The 7603-nt window shown below is 37.1% G+C and overlaps 1 pseudogene; it reads left to right on the top strand.

Annotated features, from left to right (window-relative positions):
- The first annotated feature begins 6315 nt into the window (after nt 1-6315).
- LOC119242311 (olfactory receptor 6K3-like) lies at nt 6316-7264 on the top strand (annotated as a pseudogene).
- The last annotated feature ends 339 nt before the right edge of the window (nt 7265-7603 follow it).

Below are 7603 nucleotides of genomic sequence, written 5' to 3'. Positions count from 1 at the left end.
ATGTATTTCCTTTTACTTTCTTCCACTCATTCTTTCTTGATTTTTAATAATTTTCTTCTCTCCTCTCTGACATAAAAATAACTGAAAATTTTATGACCATAACAATTTGTTGTCATAAATAGAATTCTTCTCCTTATGTTTTATTACCATAAAACAATATTTGTTCCAATGTAATAATAGATACCTTGCCATTCAAAAGCAATTCAATAAATCTTGGCCATGATATCACAGTAACTATGCAAAATAATTGAAATTTCATGAGACAGAATAAATATCTGAGAACAGCCATGAAATCTGGAAAATGAAGACTACTGATAGAGATTTATGATTGCTTTATAATAAACATCATGCAGTTATAATTCTCCAATTAATATATTTTAAAGACATGCATAGGAAAATAAATTAGAAGATCAGATAGTCTAGAGATAGGGAAACAATGAAAGATTCCTTGCATGAAAAAGTGGTGTTTTATCAATGGGAAATATGATTTATTTAATATGAAATCCAAGAACAGTATATCCATCAAACCCCAACTGGTATTAGGTCCTTACTTTACACATAACCAAAAATTATTTCAAGAAGATTAAAAAACAAACAGAAGCAACAAAAATATAATTAAACAAAAAAAATTAAAACCACAAAGACAAAGATAGATCATTGACTATCAAAATTTAAAAGACAGCAACATTCCAACCCCCCTCACCACAATGGAAATATTATTGTAGTTTTTGTTTCCAGAAAAAATTTTTTTAAAAGATTTATTTACTTATGCATACAAGAGCTGGGGCACAGGCCAGAGATGTGGAGGATGAGAGGATTCACCAGAGACAGAGTGGGGAACAGAACATGCAGACTGACTGAAATACACTGCTGAGGGGAGCAGCGTGCGAAACAGGAGAGGTCTGCTGCGCCATGTGGGTATCTCTCTGGCTGGCCTGGGATCGAACTTGTGCTGCAGATGCTGCAGATTGATTCATTGTGCGGTGCTTAACCCCTTGCGCCACCAGGGAGGCCCTCCAGAAAAAATTTTTTAATGAAACATAACTTACGTACCAAAAGTGCACTTATATTTATATCAGTGATTATATATGTGAACTTTCACACTGTGAACATGCCTGTCTAACCTCTACACAGAGTATTTTATTACCTATGTTCTGTTTTTAACCTGTTTTCAAACCTTCATTGTGATATAGATTTCTTATTGCTCATTTTAATCCCCTCCATTCCATTTGGCCCTATAAGTCTTAAGTGTTTAAAAGGCACAGATTTAGAACTATAGGTCTCTTTGGTGAATTGAGACCTGAATCATTATGAACCATTGCTTTGCTTCCAGTAACACTTGGTTTAAATATACTTTATCCTGACATGAAAATAATTATGTTTATTTAATATTTGCCTAGCATGTTTAATGTTTTTATCTTTATTTTCAACATCGCTGTGATCACATATTTAAAGTATACATTATGAGCATCAAGCCTGACAATCTGTTTTTTAATTGGAATATTTGATTTACTTCCTTTACATGTAACAAATGTAAATATATAACATACATTACATTATATATAAATGCTCATGACTATATTACATTGAAAGTAAATATTTAGTTACATTAAAGTAAAGTATATGCTCCACTGCTATCTACTGTGTGTACTATTTTTGTCTTCTTATGGCATTTTAGGGATTGCTTGTGTTTTTATTTTTAACATTATGCTTCCCATAGCATATTATTATGCATACATTACATTTTTTATAACATTAGTAGTTTCCTTAGATATTAAAAATACATTCCTTGATTTTTCTGAAAGTAATATAAATTGATACTTTTATCAAATTTCTGGCAATGTAAAAACCTTGGAACACTCTAACTCAATTTACCTTCTCACATATTTATGTTACCATTGTCAGTTCTCTCTATATTTCATTTCTCGGAATATATTGTTATTTCTATTATTTTGTCGATTGTTACTTACATATATACTACTTTTATATATACCCCACATATTTGTAATTCCTGATGCTTTTTTCTTTTCTCCATTTCTATTTACCATTTGGGGATAAAATTCCTACTGCTTGGAAAAATAACTTTAGTCACCCACGGACATAGACTTGATGACAAAATGCCTACAATGTTTTTACTTCATCAGTATTTTCAAAGGATATTAGTAGGAGATATAGGAATCTCTACTCAGAGTTTTTTCCTTCAGTGCTTTGAAAAGTCATACCACTAACTTCTGACTTTCACTATTTCTGCGTGAAGGTCCTTTGAGGACAATATATGTCCTAAACTCTTGAATACCAATTTTTAAGATCTTTTCTTTGTCTTTGATTTCTCAGCAGTGTAACACGTAATATACTTTTATTTGTATCCTGCCTGGGTTTCTTAATGCTACTGAGTCTATTGCTTGATGCCTATTTTGGAAAATTCTCTGCCCGGCAGCTTCAGTTATGTCTCTGTTTCATCCTCTCTCCTTTCATTCTGCTACTACAGTAATAAATTCGGCTATCCTACTATTCCATTTACTAGATGGTACCAAAAGTAAGTAAAAAAGATAATATATATATAGTAAGAGTCTGTATTTGTAACATATATAACTGACAATGGTTATTATTTGGAATATATAAAAGCTCCAACAAATTAATAAACAAATAATAAAAAGACTAGTGAGTATATACACAACAGTTCATTATACTACAGTAACTAAACCGTAGCAAAATGTTACAAAAGTTGCAAGAATGAAAACGTATTTGTTGTTGATGGGACACAGATTTTTTAAAAATAAATAAGTCTTTTTTTTTAAAGATTTATTTATTTATACAAGAACTGGGGTACAGGTCAGACATGTGAAACGGTGAGAGAATTTACCAGAGACAGAGCAGAGAGCAGAACAGGCAGACGGACTAAAGATACTGCTGAGGGGAGCAGTGGGCGAGGCAAGAGAGGTCTGCTGTGCCATGTGGGGTTCTCCCTGGCCGGCCGGGAATTGAACCTGCGCTGCAGAGACTGGACAGCTTCAAAGCGCTGTGCTCAACCTGCAGGGCCTCCTGGGAGGCCTAGAACACAGATTTTGAAACAATTTAGGAGTTTTACTCCATTTCTGATTCCTCTGGCTCTGACCCTTCCTCTCTCTCAGAGGACACTTTGTATATAAACATTTGTGTAGAAGACACTTGAAAGTAAACATTTCTGTCACTCTTGGCAGAAAGGAGAACCAACTGTCTCATGGCATCTGATTTCTAGCCTGACTCTAAGACCTGGCTTCCCACAGGGGTCGCAACCCAAGAAAGGGGTGCACAACAGCAGTGCTCCCTAATTAACCACAGTCTAGCCTGACTCTAAGACCTGGCTTCCCACAGGGGTCGCAACCCAAGAAAGGGGTGCACAACAGCAGTGCTCCCTAATTAACCACAGGGGCCTGGAGTTGCCTCCCCTGGCACTGGGGGAGATCCCGCAGAAGGTAGACTGTCTCCCATCTGACTATTCCCCAAGACACCTCGTGGAGTGGCTATAGCCTACTGCTCACAGGGCTGCAAAGCAGGAAGATGAAGATGTTTGGGAGGCAGAAGCTGGCCCTTTAGGATTCTGGAAGAGGCAGGCGTGGGATGAGAGGCAAGCTCTGTGCTTTGGGCTATGGGTGAGTGGCTTCGTTTGCTATAACTTGGGAAAGATTCTCACAGAATCAGATTTCTGTCAGAGCCATCCCCTATCAGAGCTTACCAGGCAACCGGCTCTAGACTCCTTTCACCTCCACTGAGTTCTGGGCTAGATTCTAATCTTGGAAGCTTGTGGTTCATTTAGTGTAATCAGGAAAGGGCTTTAAGAATCAAGGACTCCAGGACAACCAGCACAGCTCGCTAGCTGAGACCCAGGGTCTCCATTCTTCCAGAAAATGCAGGAGCCCTGTTAGATCAAAGTTGGAGCCTGGAATCTGCTTTAAGTTGTCCTCCCGTGTGTATTGTCTTTCCTTCCTGAAGACTCAAGTTCCTAAAGAGGTGCCACTTTTTCCAAGTTTCAATTTTCTCTTCCCTCCATAATGTACAGTCCATGAAGCATAAAGTTAGTTTCCTGCTTGTCTCCCCATCACCTCTGAAGTGAGAATTTTCTGTCCTAATAGGAAAGTATGTAGGGGAAAATAAAACCAAAAGTTGTTAAAATGATTTAAAAGTCTCATGTATTTTCATATTATATCTCAGGTTTATAAGTTCAGATTATATATGGAATCCTCTAACAGCCACAGAAAGATCTTTTTCAATAAGAGAATTGACAATTTTACTTTACAGAAAGATTATTTCAGTAACTTTAATGGTGGGTGATTGGAGTAAAACAAGTCTGAGTACAAAAAGAAAATTAAGGCAAGAAATTATTAGAGCATGAAATATTTTTCTTGTGAATATCTGTTTTATAAGGTAGATTTTTTTAAAGGAAAACAAAGAAATTTTGTCTTTCATATTGCTCCTGCTTCAAGATAGATTTAATATTCTGATGTATCTATGAAAAGCAAGGTCAAAAAGACATTAAAAAATTTTGGTCACTATATATCAAGTGGACTTTCTGGCTATTTAAGTCTCTGGAATTCTAGTTTCTAAATAATTTTATCTCTTTACTAAATCTTTGACCAATTAAAAATTGTGTGATTCTTTCAGGTAATGTCACTTACTTTCTCCATGTGTGTATTTAAATTAAAATTTGACAAATAATTGAATTTAGCATTATATAAATTTAAGATGGACAACATCTTAAATTTATGTGATAGATTAAATTGATGTGATAGATTATTATACTGCAATATGACCACCATGACAATGCCAGCTAACTCTATCTTGTCACATATTATAGAGGTGCCATCTCCAGCAAACTCAGACAGCAAAGATACCAACGTTTATTAGCAAGTAGGCACATCAGCCACACCAAACCTGTCCTTCGAGCTCATGTAAGTCCCCACTGTGCTCTGTACGTTGGGCTGCCTGGTTAGTGGAATGAATGAACATTTCTATCAAAGACAAAATGTAACACTGGTGGAAAAACTATTCTTATGGTGAGATCACATGATGTTTTCTCTCTTAGGGAAGAAACACAGGTGAGAACAAATCATGGGATCATATTACCCTTCATGCTTTATGGGCTCTGTAGTTCATTCTGTTCTTCCATTCCTCCAACAAGTGCATTGGTATAATTCTAGCCAATTCATAATCTTGATAGCCTGATTTTTGCCAAAAATAATAATACTAATAATAATTTCAACTTTTTGTATGCCAGTGGGACATTTTTCTCAGTTGGTGATATGCTGCTCCCTCTGTTCTTTTGCAGGGACATGGTGAATTCTGGACACATCTGGTAATCATGAGTGGGATGCAGTCTGGCAGGTAGAGGCCAGAGGTGCTGCTGACATCCATGAAGCATAGGAAACTTCCCATCTCACTCAGTACAGAATTATCTGGTCCAAAGTGCCATCAGTGTGAATACTGAGAAAACCTGCTATGTCCTATTAATAAAACCCATGGTGTAGCTAGAGATTATGGCTATTTGGAGCCCTGGCCAAACCTCCCTCTGGATGTAGACTGCTGATTGAAGTCTTTCAAATGTTGTAAAACCATTCCTTGGGTGTGATTTCTTGAACAATATATTTTGGGTATTAACTAACCCATTTTGTGATGTAAATTAAGACAAACTTGAACACAGGTAAGTCTAACTTGTATTTAAAAGTAAATTAAATTCAGTATCACATTTGATTTTTTCTTTTTACTTTATTTTTAATAACAAGGTTGATCAAAAGGAGATTGTATCTACCCTTTAGTTTTAAGATACCAATTTAAAAGGCTTTATTCTTATCCTCAGAAGGAATCATTTTGTTACAACAAAGTCTCCAAAAGTTCATCACAAAAATTGCCTATCTACTTAAGATATTTTCAATTTTCTAGTATAATAAATATTCCAAAGAATATTCTAATATATACTATTTAATATGTTTTCCTATATATAAATATATTCCTTAGGCTACATGGTAAAAAACTAAACAATCTCCATGTTCATGATTAATGAAACAAATTGCCATTCAGAAGAATTTATGAAATTCAAATGTTGGAAGAGCAAAATTATTTGCTTACTTTATGGACAATTGTATTATAATCACTAAAGAGTTTTTGCCAATCAGGCAGGAACACTTTATAATTTGCAGAGCAACTCACATACTATAGTCTTCTAAATCAACTTAACTTCAAGACAATTAGCTATGTAAGAAGTTTGTGTATGTTATTGAATGTGCGTAGATTCCTGACTCTGCAATTGATTCCATCAGCAACAAGTGAACAGGTGAAAGCATGGATCTGAGGAATCAGACAATGGTCACTGAGTTCTACTTTTCTGATTTCCCTCAGTTTGAGAATGGCAGCCTCCTATTCTTCATTCCTTTGCTCTTTATTTACATGTTCATTATTGCTGGAAATTTCATGATCTTCTTTGCTGTTCGGCTGGATACCCGTCTCCACAACCCCATGTACAATTTCATCAGCATCTTTTCCTTCCTGGAGATCTGGTATACCACAGTGACCATCCCCAAGATGCTCTCCAACCTGATTAGTGAGAAGAAGACCATCTCCTTCATTGGCTGCCTCCTGCAGATGTACTTCTTCCACTCACTAGGGGTAGCAGAAGGCCTGATCCTCATGGTGATGGCCATTGACAGGTATGTTGCCATTTGCAACCCCCTCCGCTACCCAACCATCATGACCCCCCGGCTGTGTGTTCAGCTCTCTGCTGGCTCCTGCATCTTTGGCTTTCTTGAGTTGCTGCCAGAGATTGTGTGGATTTCCACACTGCCCTTCTGTGGTCCCAACCAAATCCATCAACTGTTCTGTGACTTTGAGCCCGTGCTGCGTCTGGCCTGCACAGACACGTCCATGATCCTGGTGGAAGATGTCATCCATGCCATTTCCATCCTGATTTCTGTCTCTGTCATCACCCTTTCCTATCTCAGAATCATCATCGTAATCCTGAAGTTTCCCTCGGGGAAAGTCGTCAGAAGGCCTTCTCCACCTGTGCTGCCCACATCACCATTTTCCTGCTGTTCTTTGGCAGTGTGACACTTATGTACCTGCGCTTCTCTGCCACCTTCCCCCACTGCTGGACAAGGCAATTGCACTCATGTTTACTGTCCTGGCCCCATTTTTCAACCCCATAATCTACAGTCTGAGGAACAAGGACATGAAAGATGCCATCAAGAAAGTTTTTTGCTCCCAAACACTGCCCAATGTCTCTGGAAGCCACTGAGAGGGCACACACTCTGTTCAAAGAAATAGCTCTCTAAGTTTAAAACCCTGCAATTGGTGTCCAAAATGATTGTGCGTGCTGTATTTAATGATGGTGACTGGGTGTTCTCTCTGCCTACCTTAAGAACTAGCACTTAATCTGAGAAAGGAAACTTTCTGCGATTAACCTATCTTATATCATTTATCAATCTTAATGAATATTGTCTTTACTTTGTAACTCAAAATAGAGTTTATTATCTTGTCTGAATAGATAGAGGTTACTGGTCTAAGAATTCCCCTTACCTGCTCTTTCATCCATATTCAGGATTCCCTCATATCAGGTATTGTAGGTTTTCACCTA

The sequence above is a fragment of the Talpa occidentalis genome, unplaced genomic scaffold (genome assembly GCF_014898055.3).
Source record: "Talpa occidentalis isolate TD23 unplaced genomic scaffold, MPIMG_talOcc4v2.1 talOcc4.12, whole genome shotgun sequence".
Classification (NCBI taxonomy): domain Eukaryota; kingdom Metazoa; phylum Chordata; class Mammalia; order Eulipotyphla; family Talpidae; genus Talpa; species Talpa occidentalis.
The sequence above is the reverse complement of the archived record's forward strand: the minus strand, read 5'-3'. Positions and strand labels throughout refer to the sequence as shown.